The sequence below is a fragment of the Phyllobates terribilis genome, unplaced genomic scaffold (assembly GCF_046119375.1).
Source record: "Phyllobates terribilis strain yellow unplaced genomic scaffold, ASM4611937v1 Scaffold_5__5_contigs__length_657084704, whole genome shotgun sequence".
Lineage (NCBI taxonomy): Eukaryota > Metazoa > Chordata > Amphibia > Anura > Dendrobatidae > Phyllobates > Phyllobates terribilis.
The window spans coordinates 43,301,983-43,323,137 of NW_027362765.1; the positions used below are offsets into that span (position 1 = coordinate 43,301,983).

Consider the following 21,155-nt stretch of genomic DNA (forward strand, 5'->3'; position numbering starts at 1 on the left):
ATACAGCAGGAGGCTGCACGTAGCTCTCCAGATACAGCAGGAGGCCGCACGTAGCTCCCCAGAAACAGCAGGAGGCCGCACGTAGCTCCCCAGATACAGCAGGAGGCCGCACGTAGCTCCCCAGATACAGCAGGAGGCCGCACGTAGCTCCCCAGATACAGTACACGCACACGCAGTCATGCACATTCAGATACACACATGCAGTCACGTATACACATGTAGACTTGCACATATACAGATCACAGAAATGTGCACACACACAAACATATACAGACATATACAAAGACACATACATGCACTCATAAACATATTCAAAACAAAAAAAATACATATAAACACATATCACACTTACATAGATAAACACAATCATACATATACACACAGACACACTGTGTGTTACACACACACACACACACACGTCACTCACCATCCCCCTGCTCGGCTCCCGACGTCCAGCTCCTCTCTGGTGGTAAGTAGCAGTACTTGTGGGCGCACTGCGTGACGTAACGTTAGCAGACACGGCCGCGCATAGGGCTGTGTCTTCTAGCTGTGACGTGGCCGGGCCAGCACACAAGCAAGTTTGGCCGGGCCAAAGAAGAAACAGAGGCCCTGTACAGCTGCTGGTGGAGCGGCCCACCCCTGCCCCAGTCCGCATCGGCGGTGCACACATTATAATAAGGGCAATCTGGCCTTGGGCCCCCTGGAGCCCCAGGCTTTTAGCCCAGATTGCCCTCATTATAATCAGCCTATAGATGTCAGTATGTCTGTGATGTAACTGTTCTGTTACATGATGGTTTATGGAGATCATGTGACCTAAACGCTATCACCATGAAGATGTGACGTGGAGAAGATTTTGTCATAACATATTGAATAGATTCTTTATGATGTTACATCGGCTCATCTTCTTCCCATTCAGGTTCCTACAATATCGGAAACTCTCAGTGGAGACCTTCTATATAAGAGAATTTTCCTGATTGACTCGTCAAGGATGGAAAGGGACAGGGACAAAATGGCGGAGAGGATATTAAACCTCACCCTAGAGATCCTCTTCCAGCTTACTGGAGAGGTGAGAGATTCTGATGACGTCACATTACATCACTCTTATCTATGGGAATAACAGATGGACAGAACTGGAGAGGTGAGGGCTCTGGAAATGTCTGTAGTGAGATTTATTAATGTGTCTCTCAATAACCAGGATTACACAGTAGTGAAGAAGACCTCTAGTGAGCACTGTAAGGACTCTGTGTCTGAGGGATGGGGAAGAACCCTGAGCCCAATCACGGGGCCCCCACCTCATCCCCTGAAACATGAGGACATCAATGACCAGAAGATCCTTGAACTCACCTACAGGATGATTGAGCTGCTGACTGGAGAGGTGACACTGCTGGGAATGATGGGCATTATACAGTAATGCTATGAAGGGATCAGGGTATAACAGTATCATTGTATGTCTCAGGTTCCTATAAGGTGTCAGGATGTTACCGTCTATTTGTCCAAGGAAGAGTGGGAGTATTTAGAAGGACACAAAGATCTGTACAACGACATCATGATGGAGGTTCCTCCTCAGCCACTCACGCCACCAGGTAATAGACAGGACTACATACACACGGCCTTTAATTATCAATGTGTAAAAAATTAATTCAGTCCCTTTATGTGTTTCCTCCAGTTGTATCCAGTAAGAGGACAACACCAGAGAGATGTCCCCACCCTCTTCTTCCACAGGACTGGAAACAAGAAAATCCCTATGTTCCTCGGGATCATCAGGTAGATGGAGAGAAGGTGTCATGAGATCTCCCCTATGATGTGTAGACGGCTGTGAAGGTCTTGTGCTCAGTCTTGTTTTTTCCCCAGTATTATATGTTTTATATGTTTTATGCTCACAAATCCTTCCCAACATCCGCATTGTAGCGTTCCAATGCGTGGGGACATCGCACACCAGTCGGTGAACTGGAAGCTGCAAATGCTACTGAAGCACAGCAAGGACGACGGAAGCTGTAGCTGACTTTCTAAAATGGGCACACATGTGGCGTACTTTGGCAAGCAGATCTAGGCAGGTTTTGAGAAACCGCTGAACTATGAGGTTAAGCACATGGGCCAGGCATGGTATGTGTGTAAGCTCGCCTTACCTCAGAGCCACCACCAGGTTCCGGCCACACACACGACCATGCCCGGCTGTAGGGTCGGCGGTGTCAGCCACAGATCTTCCTGCTTTTTCAGAGCTGTCCGCAACTCTTCAGCGTTGTGCGGTTTGTCACCTAAGCATATTAGCTTCAGCATATCCTGTTGACTCTTGACCGAGGCAGTGCTGCAGTGCTTCCAGCTTCTGACTGATGGAGATGGAGGCTGAAGAGGAGGAAGAGGTGCAGGAGCTGTAGAATGTGGGGGCAACCCTGATTGACCCAGGGCTCGCAATCCTCAGCATAGGGGGGGACATATTCCATCCCAAGGTTGACTGGGTCCCGGCTTCCACTATATTAACCCAGTGTGCTATTAGCGAGATGTACCGTACCTGCCCACAAGCACTTGTCCATGTGTCCGTGGTTAGGTGGACTTTCCCAGTAACTGCGTTGTTGAGGCCACGGCTAATGTTGTGGGACACATGCTTGTGTAATGCTCGGACGGCACACCGGGAGAAATAGTGGCGGCTGGTGACCGAGTACTGAGGGACGGCCGCCGCCTTCAGTTGCAGAAAGCCTCCGTCTCCACGAGCCTAAAAGGCAACATTTTGAGGGAAAGCATTCACTAAATGTGTGAATTTAGTAGTGTGACCTGTGGAGCGTTGGCTGCGTATTTCCGCTTGCGTTCCAAGGACTGGGGTAGGGACAACTGAACGCTGCGCTGGGACAAGGACGTGGAAGTGCTTGCTGATGCTAGTTGAGAGTGTGCAACGACACGTGCAGGGCAGGAGGCATCTTCGTATGCACCATGGACAGGGGAATGGCATGCATACACATCAGTGGAAGAAGCGGTGGTGTCACCCGCAGACACTGTTTCTGGACCCTGGGGTTCGACCCACTTAGTCGGGTGCTTTGCTGTCATGTGCCTGGTCATGCTGGTGGTGGTCAGGCTGCTAGTTTTGCTACCCCTGTTGATGCTGGCCTGGCAGTTGGTGCAAATGACCTTTTTGGGGTTATCGGCAGAGTCTTTAAAAAACAAGCAGACTCGGGAAGACCTAACAGTTGTACTGGCAACTTCCGTCGTGCTGCCGTTATGGGAAACGCTTTCTCGCCTTGTGTCTGTGTCCACCACACTGCTTTTTCCTGCCTGTTGTGGTGCTACGCCTCCCTCCCCCTGTGTGCTGCTGTCCTCGCTCTGTATGTCCCCCTGACAGGTTGGGTCAGTTATTATATCATCCACCACCTTGTTTTCCACTTCCGCACACTGGTCCTCCTCCTGACTTTCTGGCAATTGTGTCTCATCATCATCCACCTCTTGCGACAGTAATTGCACTTTCCCACCGTTGCCTTCATGTGACCGTGGCTGCTCAAATATTTTGGCATCACTACACGCGTTCTCCTCTTGACTCGCTTGAAGCTGGCCGGGCGAGAGGCCCGAATCTACAAATGGAAAAGTGAACATCTCTTCGGAGTGTCCAAGTGTGGGATCAGTTGTCTCCAGGCACTTGGCATGGTGGGAGGAAAGAGGATCAGGGTGAGGAATATGTGGTCCGGACTCACGGCTACTGAAACTTGACCGTGTGGAAGAAAGGGTGGTGGTGGCAAAGTGACTGGAAGCATTATTTGCTACCCAAAAAACAACCTTTTGACACTGCTCTGTGTTCAATAGTGGTGTTGTGCGGTCCTCTAGTAATTGGGACGGGAAGATGGAGCAACAAGATGTGGGTGTTTGTTGAAGCACAATTTCAGCTTGCTCACGGCCTCGGCCTCTGCATGCACCATCACCATATCACGTCCACTTAATAATAATATTAATATTTTTTTTTTTTTTTTATAGCGCCAAACATATTCCACAGCACTTTACAATTTTAGGGGGGCTTGAATAGACAAAAAGACATTACAGAATAAGCATAACTCAGTTATTAAAAGGAGTGAAGGCCCTGCTCGCAAGCTTACAGTCTATGAGGAAATAGAGGGGACACAAGGTAAAATGTACAAATATTGTATAATACAGCCATAATATGCTAAATAGAATAAGTACAAAACACTACATGAACTGGTCACCAGCCAAAATGTGTACAGCATAGACAGAGGCTATTCAGTGCATGGAAGGTATGAACTTGATGTTGAAGAAAAATTTTCGTATGTGCCAAACTGGGACAGTTCGATAAGTGTGTTAAGGTGATAGACCAGTCTAAAGAAATAGGTTTTTAGGGCACGCTTAAAACTGTGGGTATTGGGGATTAATCGAATTGTCCTGGGTAGTGCATTCCAAAGAATTGGCGCAGCATGCGTGAAATCCTGGAGACGGGAGTGGGAGGTTCGGATTATGGAGGGTTTTAGTTTTAAGTCATTAGCAGAACGGAGGGCACGGGAAGGGTGGTAGACTGAGATGAGGGAGGAGATGTAGAGTGGTGCTGAATCGTGCAGAGCTTTGTGGGTAAGAGTGATAAGTTTATATTGAACTCTGTATTGGATGGGCAACCAGTGCAATGACTGGCACAGGGAAGAGGCATCAGTGTAGCGGTTGGCGAGGAATATGATCCTGGCTGCAGCATTCAAGATGGATTGGAGATGGGAGAGTTTAGTAAGAGGGAGACCGATTAATAGAGAGTTGCAGTAGTCCAGACAAGAATGAATAAGAGCTACAATAAGAGTTTTTACCGAGTCAAAGGTCCACTTCTCTATCCCTTGCCACGCACCTTGCCCATTTTAAATGGAGGAAAATATTTTCCGCATTCACTAGAAATGGCTGATTTTGGAACGCAGTTAGATGCGATACGTCTGACAGAGAACTACAGTTTTTTAAAGCAGGCCTGTAGTTTACTAATACTATTCTTCACAGAGACCTAGTGTGAATAGCTTGACTGACACACTGCAACAAAATGGAAAAGGAGGCCTATTTTTTCCACGTTCAATTCAAATTTCTGGATTTTTATCGCTGTAATATGGAAAAGATCTGGCTGTATTCTGCAGTGCTAACAAGCTAATAGGGCAGAAAAATGGTGTACTCTGGATTGCTTTTTAAGCAAATAACCAGGATTAAGATAAAAAAAAAATTTCCCTGGACCCTGTTACCTGGGGCTATGTCTACAAATATTTGTCACAGCAGGATCAGTCAAAAGTTGAATATGCAATGGACACTCTTGTGCTGTATCATGCACTGCAGTCTGTCGCATACCCTGCCTGCCTTGGTTTTTAAGCAAATAACCAGGATTAAAATAAAAAAAAAATCCCTGGACCCTGTTACCTGGGGCTATGTCTACAAATATCAGCAGACAGAACATTCAGTGGACCCTCTTGCACTTAATGCACTGCAGTCTGCTACATACACTGCCTGCCTAACTCCTGCTATCACCACTGAATATATGCAGTTGGATTAGTCCTCAGAACCTCAGAAGGACTGTTAGTTCAGATGAAGATATATATATATATATATATATATATATATATATATATATATATATATATATATGTAACGGGTCCGGGAGGCGGAACCTCTGAGCTACTATACAAGGGGGCGGCCCTTGTAAGGGAGCGGGTGGCAGTCTCTGGGTGAACGGACAGGGAGTTACGGCAAGTGATCAGGGCAGTCTCTGGGTAAGGGGTAGGTACGACCTGTGATGGCAGAGCCTCCGGGTAGGCTAGCAGGCAGATGGTAGATGTGTGCTCCCAGGTGAGCAAGCGAGAGTCTCTGGAATAGCAGGTGGTCACGGCACGTGACGGCGGAACCTCCGGGCTGGCAGGCAGGTAGGTAACGGAGAAGCGCTCCCAGGTGAGCGGGCAAGAGTCTCTGGAATAGCTGGTGGTCACAGCACGTGACAACGGAGCCTCCGGGCTGGCAAGCAGGCAGATAACGGAGAAGTGCTCCCAGGTGAGCGGGCAAGCTGGTCCATAGACAGACTGACCGGAGTAGTAAGGCAGACCGTCGGACCTCAGGCAAGCAGGCAGGTAGCTGATATGCGCTCCCAGGTGAGCGGGCAGGCTGGTCCTTTAGACAGACTGACAGGAGTAGTAAGGCAGACCGTCGGACCTCAGACTGGCAGACAGGTAACAAGTATTCAGGCAGGAATCAGGCAGGTAACTGGCAGGTAACTGGTAGGAAACTGGCAGGAAACTGGCAGGAAACTGGCAACGGGACCTGAGGGCTGAAGCACAGGTGCAAACAACATTGCTCGGGCACCTCCATTTTGGAGGAGGTGCCTTATATATGATGAAGTCCTCCGGCCATTGGCCGGGGACTCTTTAGGAGAGCAGAGCAGGAGGAGGACGCCGGGACGGAGCGCGCGCTGACAGCAGAGCGGGGGGAGGATGCCGGGCACGGAGCAGAGCGGTGAGGGGAGCAGCGTCCCTGCCTAGCAGAGGGCAGGGACGCCGGCACTACAGTACCCCCCCCTTTAGGCCCCCCCTTTTTTAGGCCAGACAGAAATTTAGCTAGGATGAGAGGGGCATGGATGTTCTCCCGGGGCTCCCACGTTCTCTCCTCAGGACCAAACCCCTTCCAATCTACCAGGAAAAAGGTCTTTCCTCTTACCCTTTTGGTGGCAAGAATGTTCTCTACCTCAAACTCGTCCTCAGCAGAAACCGGAGCAGGAGGCGTACCTGTAGACTTGGAAAAAGAGTTAAGCACCACAGGTTTGAGGAGAGACACATGGAAGGAGTTAGGGATCCGTAAGTTGGCCGGGAGTTTCAATTTATAGGCCACCGGGTTGATCTGACTGATGACCTCCAGTGGGCCGATGAACCGAGGCCCTAACTTATAGGAAGGGATCTTGAGCCGGACATATTTGGACGAGAGCCAGACTTTATCCCCAGGGCGGAATTGAGGAGGGTCCAGACGTTTTTTGTCAGCGTGTCTTTTCATACGCTCGGATGACAGAAGGAGTGCGGACCGGGTACTCTCCCATATGGAGGAAAATTTGTTAACAAGAGATTCCGCAGCCGGATTGTCCGCCGAGGTGGAGACGGGAAACGGGATCCGAGGATGCTGACCGTAGACTACAAAAAACGGGGATTTGGAGGAAGACTCGCTCTCGTGATTGTTGTACGAGAATTCGGCCCATGGCAGGAGATCCACCCAGTCAGAATGGTGGGCATTAACGAAGTGCCGAAGGTAACTGGTCAGGTTCTGATTGATCCGCTCCACTTGACCATTAGACTGTGGGTGGTAAGCGGAGGAGAAGTCCAGGGTGACGTCCAGCAATTTACAAGTGGCTCTCCAGAAACGGGAAGTGAACTGTACCCCACGATCCGACACGATGTGACGGGGCAGGCCATGAAGACGGAAGATGTGGCGGATAAAGTCTTTAGCCAGCTCGGGTGCAGACGGAAGACCTGGCAGTGGAATGAAGTGAGCCATCTTGGAGAAGCGGTCAGCGACCACCCAAATGACCGTACAACCGGCAGAGACGGGCAGATCAGTAATGAAGTCCATCGCTATATGCTGCCAGGGGGCAGCAGGTACTGGCAGAGGTAGGAGGCGGCCGGCCGGCAGGTGTCTCGGAACTTTGTTGCGGGCGCAGGACACACAGGCAGAAACAAAGTCTATTACATCCTTGTGCAGGTTAGGCCACCAGTAGTGCCGGGTAATAAGCTGGAGGGTCTTTTTCTGACCGGCGTGGCCAGCTAGTTTAGACGAATGACCCCAGTGTAGGATCTTCTCCCGATCAGGTACTGGTACGAACGTCTTACCAGGAGGAAGACGATTTAGACTCACGGGAGCCACCTGCATTACTCTGGCGGGATCGATGATATGTTTCGGATCCTCCTCGAGATCAGACACCAGAAAGGATCGAGACAAGGCGTCCGCCTTGACGTTTTTGTCAGCCGGGCGAAAATGAAGGACAAAATCAAAACGAGCAAAAAACAAGGACCACCGGGCTTGGCGCGGGTTAAGTCTCTGGGCATGCTGGAGGTAAGCCAAGTTCTTGTGGTCAGTGTAAATTATTACCGGGTGAAGAGCCCCCTCGAGCAGGTAACGCCACTCCTCCAATGCCAGTTTGATGGCCAATAACTCTCGGTCTCCTATGGAATAGTTGCGCTCAGAGGAGGAGAAGAGTTTAGAGAAGAAGCCACAAGTTACCATCCTCCCGGAAGATGATTTTTGAGTAAGTACCGCTCCGGCTCCAGAGGAGGAGGCGTCAACTTCCAGGAAGAACTGCTTGTTGCCATCTGGGCGATGCAGCACCGGGGCGGAAGAGAAGGCCTGTTTAAGGGAAAGAAAGGCCTCCTCTGCTTCGGGTGGCCACTCTTTGGGATTAGTACCTTTACGGGTGAGCGCAGAAATTGGGGCCGTCCGGGAAGAGAAGTGTGGTATGAAGAGGCGGTAGTAGTTGGCGAAGCCCAGGAATCGCTGAATGGCCTTCAACCCCTCCGGTCGGGGCCATTTCTCGATGGCAGACAGTTTCTCAGGATCCATTTGTAGGCCGGTCTGAGAGATAATGTAGCCCAGAAACGGAAGCGAGGTCTGCTCAAAGAGGCACTTCTCAAATTTAGCGTAGAGATGGTTCTGCCTTAGCCTGAGCAGGACCTGACGAACGTCCCTCCGGTGAGTCTGGAGATCCGGAGAGAAGACCAAGATGTCGTCCAGGTACACCACTACGCAAGAGTAGAGAAGGTCCCGGAAGATGTCATTGACCAACTCTTGAAAGACGGCAGGAGCGTTACAGAGACCAAAGGGCATTACCAGGTATTCATAGTGGCCGTCCCGGGTGTTGAATGCCGTCTTCCATTCATCCCCCTGACGAATACGAACCAGGTTGTACGCCCCACGAAGGTCCAGTTTGGTGAAGATCCTAGCCCCCCTCAGACGATCAAATAATTCTGGAATGAGCGGAAGGGGGTACTTATTCTTCACCGTGATCAGGTTTAGGCCTCTATAGTCTATACAGGGACGGAGAGAGCCGTCCTTCTTTTTGACGAAAAAGAAGCCTGCTCCCGCCGGGGAGGTAGATTTCCGGATGAATCCTCTGGCCAGATTCTCCTCAATATATTCGGACATTGACCGGGTCTCAGCAGCGGATAAAGGATAGATACGCCCACGGGGAGGAGTAGTACCGGGTAGCAGATCGATGGGACAGTCGTATGGTCTATGTGGTGGTAATGTCTCTGCCTCCTTTTTATTAAAGACATCTGCATAAGACCAATAAGGAATCGGAAGTCCAGGTAGATTAGCTGGGGTAGGAGAGGGACGGACGGGATGGACGGGAACCAGGCAGGTTTTATGACAGTCTTGTCCCCAGCGAAGGACCTCTCCGGTTTGCCAGTCTAGCACGGGTGCATGTCTCTGGAGCCAGGGCAGACCTAGCAAGAGGGCGTGAGAGAGTCCAGGCAGAACATGAAAGGAGATACTTTCAGAATGCAGCATTCCCACCTGCAGGGTAATGAATTCGGTGATGAGTTGAATGGGGCGAGGTAAGAGGCCCCCATCCACGGCAGCGACAGACAAGGGTACAGCCAGAGGTTTGGTGGGGATGCGGTATTTCTCAACCAGGGACTGTGAAATAAGGTTCCCGGCTGCTCCAGAGTCAAGTTGGGCTAGTTCGAAATAACGGTTCTCCCCGTAGATGATCGAAACTGACAACAGCAGGGATGGAGAGGATTTATTCTTGTCTAGGTGGACCTCTCTGAGCGAACCTAGACACAGGCGTTTCCCGACCTCTCCGGGCAGGCACGGATCCGGTGCTCCTTACTGCCACAGTAGAAGCAGCTCCCCTCGGCACGGCGTGAGTCCTGACGGGTTTTGACCATCTTGGTCTGGTCGACCTGCATAGGCTCAGGAGAGTGTACCTGGGGAGAGATGGAGGGAATGACGGGTTTCTGGAAAGTAGGAGCTAAACGTGGAATCCTTCTCTCACGAGTGACCTCTTTGGTACGCTCCTGGAACCGTAGGTCAATCCGGGTGGCAAGGGTTATTAGATCATCGAGAGAGGTAGGAATGTCCCGACCAGCAAGTTCATCTTTAATACGACCGGACAGACCCTCCCAGAAGACGGATACCAGAGCGTCGTTATCCCAGGCCAGCTCCGAGGCAAGGGTGCGGAACCGTATGGCATATTGGCCCACGGTGAGACCCTCCTGACGGAGGCGTAGCAGAGAGGATGCGGATGAGGTCCTCCGTCCGGGTTCGTCGAAGACTTTCCGGAAAGCCGAGAGAAAAGCAGGCAAGTTGGACACCAGGGGGTCTCCTCTCTCCCATAGAGGATTTAGCCAGGCCAGGGCCTCCCCGGTGAGATGGGACATGATAAAGGCAATTTTGACCCGGTCGGAATTAAACTGATGGGACAAAAGTTCAAAGTGCAGGGTGCACTGATTTATGAAGCCCCGAGCCTGGACGGAGTCGCCTCCGAAGCGAGGAGGTGCAGACAGCCGGGGACCGGGATAGGTTACCATGGTATTAGTGGGTAGCGGAGCTGCTGGGTTGCGAGTCATGGTACTGGCAGTGGCTGCAGGTGGTGCAGTCAGAGTGTCCAGGCGAGTATTGACATTCCGCAGGTGACCCAGGATGGACTCCTGTTGGGACCTTTGACGGGACAGTTCATGACACAGGTCCGTGAGCGAGGGAGCTTGGGTGCCACCGGGTTCCATGGCCCGAGCAAACTGTAACGGGTCCGGGAGGCGGAACCTCTGAGCTACTATACAAGGGGGCGGCCCTTGTAAGGGAGCGGGTGGCAGTCTCTGGGTGAACGGACAGGGAGTTACGGCAAGTGATCAGGGCAGTCTCTGGGTAAGGGGTAGGTACGACCTGTGATGGCAGAGCCTCCGGGTAGGCTAGCAGGCAGATGGTAGATGTGTGCTCCCAGGTGAGCAAGCGAGAGTCTCTGGAATAGCAGGTGGTCACGGCACGTGACGGCGGAACCTCCGGGCTGGCAGGCAGGTAGGTAACGGAGAAGCGCTCCCAGGTGAGCGGGCAAGAGTCTCTGGAATAGCTGGTGGTCACAGCATGTGACAACGGAGCCTCCGGGCTGGCAAGCAGGCAGATAACGGAGAAGCGCTCCCAGGTGAGCGGGCAAGCTGGTCCATAGACAGACTGACCGGAGTAGTAAGGCAGACCGTCGGACCTCAGGCAAGCAGGCAGGTAGCTGATATGCGCTCCCAGGTGAGCGGGCAGGCTGGTCCTTTAGACAGACTGACAGGAGTAGTAAGGCAGACCGTCGGACCTCAGACTGGCAGACAGGTAACAAGTATTCAGGCAGGAATCAGGCAGGTAACTGGCAGGTAACTGGCAGGAAACTGGCAGGAAACTGGCAACGGGACCTGAGGGCTGAAGCACAGGTGAGACACAGGTGCAAACAACATTGCTCGGGCACCTCCATTTTGGAGGAGGTGCCTTATATATGATGAAGTCCTCCGGCCATTGGCCGGGGACTCTTTAGGGCGGCGCGCGCGGCCCCTTTAAGAGGAGGGGAGCGCGCGCGCGCGCGCCCTAAGCACAGGGGCCGGGAAGGAGCGCGCGCTGAGAGCAGAGCAGGAGGAGGACGCCGGGACGGAGCGCGCGCTGACAGCAGAGCGGGGGGAGGATGCCGGGCACGGAGCAGAGCGGTGAGGGGAGCAGCGTCCCTGCCTAGCAGAGGGCAGGGACGCCGGCACTACAATATATATATATATATATATATATTTATATATACATACACTGCTCAGAAAATGAATGAAATATTCTCATTGAATACTTAGTTCTGTACAAAGTTGAATGTGCTGACAAAAAAATCACACAAAAATCATCAATGGAAATCAAATTTATTAACCAATTTAGGCCTGGATTTGGAGTCACCCCCAAAATTAAAGTGGAAAAACACACTATAGGCTGATCCAACTTTGATGTAATGTCCTTAAAACAAGTCAAAATGAGGCTCAGTATTGTGAGTGGCCTCCACGTGCCTGTATGACCTCCCTACAACGCCTGGGCATGCTACTGATGAGGTTGCGGATGGTCTCCTGTGGGATCTCCTCCCAGATCTGGACTAAAGCATCCGCCAACTCCTGGACAGTCTGTGGTGCAACGTGACGTTGGTGGATGGAGCAAGACATGATGTCCCAGATGTGCTCAATCGGATTCAGGTCTGGGGAACGGGTGGGCCAGTCCATAGCTTCAATGCCTTCATCTTGCAGGAACTGCTGACACACTCCAGCCACATGAGGTCTGGCATTGTCCTGCATTAGGAGGAACCCTGGGCCAACCACACCAGCATATGGTCTCACAAGGGGTCTGAGGATCTCATCTCGGTATCTAATGGCAGTCAGGCTACCTCTGGCGAGCACATGGAGGGCTGTGCGGCCCTACAAAGAAATGCCACCCCACACCATTACTGACCCACTGCCAAACTGGTCATGCTGAAGGATGTTGCAGGCAGCAGATTGCTGTCCACGGCATCTCCAGACTCTGTCACATCTGTCACATGTGCTCAGTGTGAACCTGCTTCATCTGTGAAGAGCACAGGACGCCAGTGGCGACTTTGCCAATCCTGGTGTTCTGTGGCAAATGCCAAGCGTCCTGCACGGTGTTGGGCTGTGAGCACAACCCCCATCTGTGGACGTCGGGCCCTCATACCACCCTCATGGAGTCAGTTTCTAACCGTTTGTGCAGACACATGCACATTTGTGGCCTACTGGAGGTTATTTTGCAGGGCTCTGGCAGTGCTCCTCCTGTTCCTCCTTGCACAAAGGCGGAGGTAGCGGTCCTGCTGCTGGGTTGTTGCCCTCCTACGGCCTCCTTCACGTCTCCTTGTGTACTGGCCTGTCTCCTGGTAGCGCCTCCAGCCTTTGGACACTACGCTGACAGAGACAGCAAACCTTCTTGCCACAGCTCGCATTGATGTGCCATCCTGGATGAGCTGCACTACCTGAGCAACTTCTGTGGGTTGTAGAGTCCATCTCATGCTACCACGAGTGTGAAAGCACAACCAACATTCAAAAGTGACCAAAACATCAGCCAGAAAGCATTGGTACTGAGATGTGGTCTGTGGTCCCCACCTGCAGAACCACTCCTTTATTGAGGGTGTCTTGATAATTGCCAATAATTTCCATCTATTGTCTATTCCATTTGCACAACAGCATGTGAAATTGATTGTCAATCAGTGTTGCTTCCTAAGTGGACAGTTTGATTTCACAGAAGTTTGATTTACTTGGAGTTATATTCTGTTGTTTAAGTGTTCCCTTTATTTTTTTGAGCCGTGTATGTATATATATATATATATATATATATATATATATATATATATATATATATATATATATATATATATATATATATATATATATAATGTTGTGGAATACCTACACTAACTATAAACAAGCAAATCTCTCACTGACTCAGCAGCACCTCTTCCTACTCTGCCTGTTTCCAGGGTAGACTGTGACAAGCATATCGACTTCAGGTCTTATATAGACATGATGATGCTGTGCAGCCAGCCAATCACTGTAATGCCCACAACCAACATGGCTATGGCATTACAGTGCGTGGCAAGCAATCCCTGCGTGTTCATTGGCTCTCTAAAGAGCGCCAAACATGCAGTGAGGGGACTCAAGTTCCCCCCCGAGCAACCCGGAAATACTCACAGAGCGCCGAGCTTGTCGAGCATTGTGATGCTCGGACGAGTACCGAGCAGTGGCGAGCATATTCGCTCATCACTAATTACTAATCACTAATTAACACATTTAATATATACATAGATATGATATGTGACAATAATGCATATATAGAATAATAGGTACTATTAGATCCCTCAGGATTGAAGAAATAAAATCAAATTCATACTAATATAGCAGCATAGGCACTAAAGGATCCCTAGATGGAATAAATAAGTACAGTCAGATATACAGGTGTATCTCACTAAATTAGAATATCACCAAAAAGTTAATTTATTTCAGTTCTTCAATACAAAAAGTGAAACTCATATATTATATAGAGTCATTACAAACAGAGTGATCTATTTCAAGTGTTTATTTCTGTTACTGTTGATGATTATGGCTTACAGCTAGTGATGAGCGAGTATGTTTTGTTAACCCTTTCGCCGAGTATACTCGGCCGAGCACCGAGTATTTATAGTGTGCTCGGGCTTTATGTTTTGGTCGCTCCGTGAACATGGTTTGCGACTGTTTGACAGATTTAATACATGTGAGGAATGCCTGTTTTTCCAGCATTCCTCACATGTATTAAATCTGTCAAACAGTTGCAAATCATGTTCACGGAGCGACGAAAACTTAAAGCCCAAGTACGCTATAAATACTTGGTGCTCGGCCGAGTATACTCGGCGAAAGGGTTAACAAAACATACTCGCTCATCACTACTTACAGCCAATGAAAACACAAAAGTCATTATCTCAGTAAATTAGAATAATTAACAAAAAACATCTGCAAAGGCTTCCTAAGCGTTTAAAAAGGTCCCTTAGTCTGTTTCAGTAGGCTCCACAATCATGGGGAAGACTGCTGACTTGACAGATGTCCAGAAGGCAGTCATTGACACACTCCACAAGGTCCCAGAGTTCCAATTTTCATTTGGAAATCAAGGTCCCAGAGTTCCAATTTTCATTTGGAAATCAAGGTCCCAGACTCTGGAGGAAGAGTGGAGAGGCCACAATCCAAGCTGCTTGAGGTCTTGTGTGAAGTTTCCATAATCAGTGATGGTTTGGGGAGCCATGTCATCTGCTGGTGTAGGTCCACTGTGTTTTATCAAGACCAAAGTCAGCGCAGCCATCTACCAGGAAATTTTAGAGCACTTCATGCTTCCCTCTGCCGACAAGCTTTTTGGAGATGGAAATTTCATTCTCCAGCAGGACTTGGCACCTGTCCACACTGCCAAAAGTACCAATACCTGGTTTTAAAACAACAGTATCACTGTGCTTGATTGGCCAGCAAACCTTAACCCTATAGAGAATCTATGGGGCATTGTCAAGAGGAAGATGAGAGACACCAGACCCAACAATGCAGACAAGCTGAAAGCTGCTATCAAAGCAACCTGGGCTTCCATAACACCTCAGCAGTGCCACAGGCTGATCGCCTCCATGCCACGCCGCATTGATGCAGTAATTGATGCAAAAGGAGCCCCGACCAAGTATTGAGTGCATTTACTGAACATACCGTACATTTCAGTAGGCCAACATTTCGGATTTTAAAATCATTTTTCAAGCTGTTGTTGTTAAAAAGTATTCTAATTTACTGAGATATGACTTTTGTGTTTTCATTTGCTGTAAGTCATAATCATCAACATTAACAGAAATAAACACTTGAAATTGATCACTCTGTTTGTAATGACTCTATATAATATGAGTTCACTTTTTGTATTGAAGAACTGAAATAAATTAACTTTTTGATGATATTCTAATTTAGTGAGATGTACCTGTAGATCCATTTAATAACAACCTCACAGTGTACCATACCAAAGCCAATTCAATGTCCAAATGTGTAAAAAAAATATCCAGAAAACACGAAAATACCAACTCCAACAGCCATAATCATGCATAAGTAAAGTAATTATAAACGTACGGTAAATGAAAAATAGATGTAATATCACAATTAAATAAGAAAAAATATAAATATAAAGAACACCAGAAAGCGCTAATAGTGGTGTCTACCAAAATAACCAAGTATAACAATTAATATATGACCGTTGGAGTATGTGGAATAAAGGATTGCACAAATTAAGTTTGTTATAGGGACCGGATTAAGAGGCCATCAATGGAGGGTACATATTATAGGTCCCGTAGTGCCAGCTAGAAGGATTAATGGCTAGAGACTCCAAGCGTATCGCTGCTATGGCATCACTTGCTAACTTCTGCGATCAACCAGCAATTAGTCGCCGACTGGCATTTTACAGTCTATGAAGTTAAAAAATAATCCAGGTCATGCAGAGAAGTGAGGCAACTGGAAGTCTAATCATGGGATGAGGCAGGAGCTGTTCAAGAGCAAGCCAAGATCAATTTTTAATAATGATTCAATTCATATTGAACAATAAATAAACATTTAATTTTTTTGGCAGATAACTGGACCATGGCCTCAGAGAAATACCTCATGTTATCGGATTTTAACGCAAAGGACTCTAGTATCACACCTGATACCTTTGAAGAGCATCCCATTATACCAGACATACCTCCAGTCCTTTTTAAGAAAAATAAATATAACAAAAGGGATGGTGAACATCAAAGAGCACATACAAGAAAGAAGCTATATTCATGTTCTGAATGTGGGAAATGTTTTAGAAAAAAAAAACATTTTGTTATACACCAGAGAATTCACACAGGGGAAAAGCCATTTTCATGTTCAGAATGTGGGAAAAGTTTTACACAGAAATCACATCTTGTTATACATCACAGATATCACACAGGAGAGAAGCCTTTTTCATGCTTAGAATGTGGGAAATGTTTTTCACAGAAATCACATCTTGTTATACATCACAGATGTCACACAGGGGAGAAGCCGTTTTCATGTTTAGAATGTGGGAAATGTTTTTATCACAAATCAGATTTAGTCTCGCATGAAAGGATTCACACAGGGGAGAAACCATTTATATGTTCAGAATGTGGGAAATGTTTTAATCGGAAAAGAAATCTTGCTACACATATGAAAATTCACACAGGGGAGAAGCCATTTTCTTGTTTAGAATGTGGGAAATGCTTTTCTACCAAACCTAATCTTGCTAAACATAAGACAGTTCACATAGGGGAAAAACAATTTTGATGTTCAGAATGTGGAAAATGTTTTCAGCAGAAAACAACTATTACTGGACATACGAGAATTGACACAGGGGAGAAGCCATTTTTCTGATCAGGATGTGGGAAATGTTTTACAAACACATCAAATCTAGTTACACATCAGAGATGTCAGACAGGGGAGAAGTAATTTTCATTTTCAGAATGTGGGGAAAATTTTCTTACATGTTTAATTTTTCTTCTTAGAGAAATCACACGGGTAGGTAGACAGCAAATTGTACAAGTTTCAGTCATTGTAAATTCACATGTCGTCATACAAGAGAAATGGAAAACTATTTAAAACACTAAATGATGACTAATAAATGTAAGCAATTACCAATAAACATCTGTTATCAAAAAGCAAACAATGGAAATAAAGCACCTATAAACTGATTGGGGAGTTTGTGAAGATCTGAGGTTGTGGGTTGTAAATAATCACCTAGGCAGGTTAATGATGCAACAATATATTATTAATCACATTAAGGTTTTACAACAACTCCAGGTAAATGGCCAAAATACAGTTCTCTCAGTCCTCAAGTTCCCAACCTGGGATCAGTAGTTCCACTGGCTTTGTATCAGGTGATACTCACTGTCTCCCAACTTTTGGTTGGCTCACAGATTTCATATCTCCAGCCAGTATAGTCTGCAGTCACAGTTCATGCTCCTTCAGACAAAATATAAAATGATAGAAGCACAGGTATCAAATAGCACCAGTCCTTAAAGATAGTTTATCAAATCCAGACAACAGATCCCAACTGTAGCACGTTTATCCAGCCCAGTCAGTAGCCGATCTCTTCTCCATATGCCATCAATCCATCCATGGTTTAGGTCCTCAGACTAGATCCTATCCCTTCGACATAATTTCATCAACACCTCACTGTCTTCTTTTTCTCCTTCACTGGGATCAGTCCCCTCAAAGCTAAGTGTGCATTAGTGGAGGCATGTTTCTCAGGCCAAACTCATCATCTGGGTCTGCATGTGAGACCCCCTGTGGTGACGGCTCCACTGGAACTACTTTCCCCATCCACTCAGCCACAATGGGCCTAGTGACTGAGAAAACAATGGCTTGAGGCCCCTGAGATACGGTCATTGAATGGAAGCATTGATTCCTGAGGCTGAACTGACGAGCAAACAAATCACTAATAAAACACAGCAAGCAAATCAATAATAAAACACAACAATAAGATCGATGGCACTGATGCTCCGTGCTGGAAAAGTCTGATAGTCTTTAGTAGTGATAAGCGAGCACTAAAATGCTTGGGTGCTCCTTGCTCGGGTTGAGCAAATTGGAATGCTCGGGTGCTCGACCCGAGCAACAAGCCCAATGTAAGTCTATGGGAAACTCAAGAATTTTTCCGGCAGCCCCCCCCCCCCCGGAGGTCTGAAGGGGGGCCTAAAGATTTCCCAAATCGATGGGTACAGTGCTCAAATGACATGAGAACAGCATGGGGAAGACCCTGGAAGCATCTCTGACTCCCAGGTCACTGCTGTGAACACTGTTGTCAGAGTATTACGCCACTTTTACGGGCTCACGATAAAACATACATAAACAAAACCAAACTGGGAAAAATGTTAAGGAACATCCTTTGCAGGGTAATGACTTGTATGTAAGGCGAAATAAATAACCAAAAACAAAAATAATCCTCCACACCTTGGACTATGTTCACACGTAGTGTTTTTGATGCGTTTTTGCACTTTTTCATTGCTTTCAACGGTGAAAAATACATTTACCAGTTAATGTCATTTTAACATTTTACTACTTTATCTGGCCATGTGGTGTGTGAGACATCATCAGACACATCCTGTTTCATTTATGAAGGAGGGACAATGAAAGTCACAAAACCTATTTTTATAGGGCCATGAGGCAGCCCCTACTACACTGTCTGCAGAATTATTAGGCAAATGAGTATTTTGATCACATGATACTTTTTATACATGTTGTCCTACTCCAAGCTGCATAGGCTTGAGAGCCAACTACCAATTAAGTAAATCTGGTGATGTGCATCTCTGTAATGAGGAGGGGTGTTGACTAATGACATCAACACCCTATAAAGGTGTGCTTAATTATTAGGCAACTTCTTTTCCTTTGGCAAAATGGGTCAGAAGAGAGATTTGACGGGCTCTGAAAAGTCCAAAATTGTGAGATGTCTTGCAGAGGGATGCAGCAGTCTTGAAATTTCCAAACTTTTGAAGCGTGATCACCGAACAATCAAGCGTTTCATGGCAAATAGCCAACAGGGTCACAAGAAGCGTGTTGGCCAAAAAAGGTGCAAAATAACTGCCCATGAATTGAGGAAAATCAAGCGTGAACCTTCCAAGAGGCTATTCGCCACCAGTTTTGCCATATTTCAGAGCTGCAACGTTACTGGAGTATCAAAAAGCACAAGGTGTGCGATACTCAGGGACATGGCCAAGGTAAGGAAGGCTGAAAAACGACCACCTTTGAACAAGAAACATAAGATAAAAGGTCAAGAATGGGCCAAGAAATGTCTTAAGACTGGTTTTTCAAAGTTTTATGAACTGATGAAATGAGAGTGACTCTTGATGGGCCAGAGGCTGGATCAGTAAAGGGCAGAGAGCTCCACTCCGACTCAGACGCCAGCAAGGTGGAGGTGGGGTACTGGTATGGGCTGGTATCCTCAAAGATGAACTTGTGGGACCTTTTCGGGTTGAGGATAGAGTGAAGCTCAACTCCCAGACCTACTGCCAGTTTCTGGAAGACAACTTCTTCAAGCAGTGGTACAGGAAGAAGTCGGTATCGTTCAAGAAAAACATGATTTTCATGCAGGACAATGCTCCATCACATGCATCCAACTACTCCACAGCGTGGCTGGCCAGTAAAGGTCTAAAAGAAGAAAAAATAATGACATGGACCCCTTGTTCACGTGAACTGAACCCCATAGAGAACCTGTGGTCGATCATAAAATGTGAGATCTACAGGGAGGGAAAACAGTACACCTCTCGGAACATTGTCTGGGAGGCTGTGGTAGCTGCTGCACGCAATGTTGATCGAAAACAGATCAAGCAACTGACAGAATCTATGGATGGAAGGCTGTTGTGTCATCATAAAGAAAGGTGGCTATGTTGATAACTAATTTTTTTGGTTTTTGTTTTTGCATGTCAGAAATGTTTATTTCTAAATTTTGTGCACTGATATTGGTTTACCTGGTAAAAATAAACAAGTGAGATGGGATTATATTTGGTTTTTATTGAGTTGGCTAATAATTCTGCACAGTAATAGTTACCTGCACAAACAGAAATCCTCCTAAGATAGCAAAATCTAAAAAAAAAACACTCCAACTTCCAAAAATATTAAGCTTGGATATTTATGAGTCTTTTGGGTTGATTGAGAACATAGTTGTTGATCAATAATAAAAATAATCCTCTAAAATACAAGTTACCTAATAATTCTGCACACAGTGTATTCTTAAAGGACCACCAGTCGGCCCTCACTATTGTAAGAGGGCCATTAGCTGGCTATGCTTTGTTGTTCCCATTATTAAGGAGCGTGTCTCCTATAGTGTTATAGCATATGCAGTGACTTAAAGGGTTGCCCAAAATTTGGAAAAACCCCAATGCCCCTTTGAAGAGATATAGAGGGCCTGATTTAAAAAAATAATTTCCCATTGTTTAGTAGCGTGTCTCCTATAATGTTATTGCGTATGCAGTGACTGAAAGGGCTGCCCAAATTTTGGAAAAACCCCAATACCCCTTTGAAGAGACCTAGAGGAGGGCCTCAGTAACAAAATGTTCCCATTATAAAGGAGCGGTTCTGCTATACAGTTATTGCGTATGCAGTGACTGCAACTGCTGCCTAAATTTTCGACGCATCCCAATACCCCTTTGAAGAGATGTAGAGGAGGGCCTCAGTAAAAAAAATGTTCCCATTATAAAGGAGAGGGTCTCCTATACTGTTCTTGCGTATGCAGTGACTGCAAGGGCTGCCAAAAATTTGTACGCACTCCAATGCCTCTTGGAGGAGGAGGGCCTCATTAAAAAAATGTTCCCATCATAAAGGAGCGGGTCTCGTATACTTGTAATGCCCATGTGTGAGTGTAGTAGTGTGGCCTGTGGGTTGTTGGCTTCATATTTGTGCTTGCGTTCCAAGGACTGGGGAAGGGACAGCTGAACGCTGCACTAGGACAAGGACATAGATGTCGTTGCTGATGGTGGTAGTTGCGAGTGTGCAACGACAGGTGCAGGGCGGGAGGCATCTTCGCATGCGCCATCGACAAGGGATTGGCGTGTATGCACAACAGTGGAACAAGCAGTGGTATCACCTCGCAGACACTGTTTCTGGACCCTCGCGTTCGGCCCACCTAGTCGGGTGCTTTGCTGTCATATGCCTGAACATGCT

The 21,155-nt window shown here is 47.3% G+C and overlaps 1 protein-coding gene and 1 pseudogene across 1 annotated transcript in view; both read left to right on the forward strand.

The window, feature by feature from the left end:
• LOC141270660 (uncharacterized) overlaps nucleotides 1-21,155 on the forward strand; it is a 741,199-nt gene that overhangs the window by 123,672 nt on the left and 596,372 nt on the right. The window lies entirely within an intron of this gene.
• LOC141270682 (uncharacterized) lies at nucleotides 1,457-17,216 on the forward strand (annotated as a pseudogene).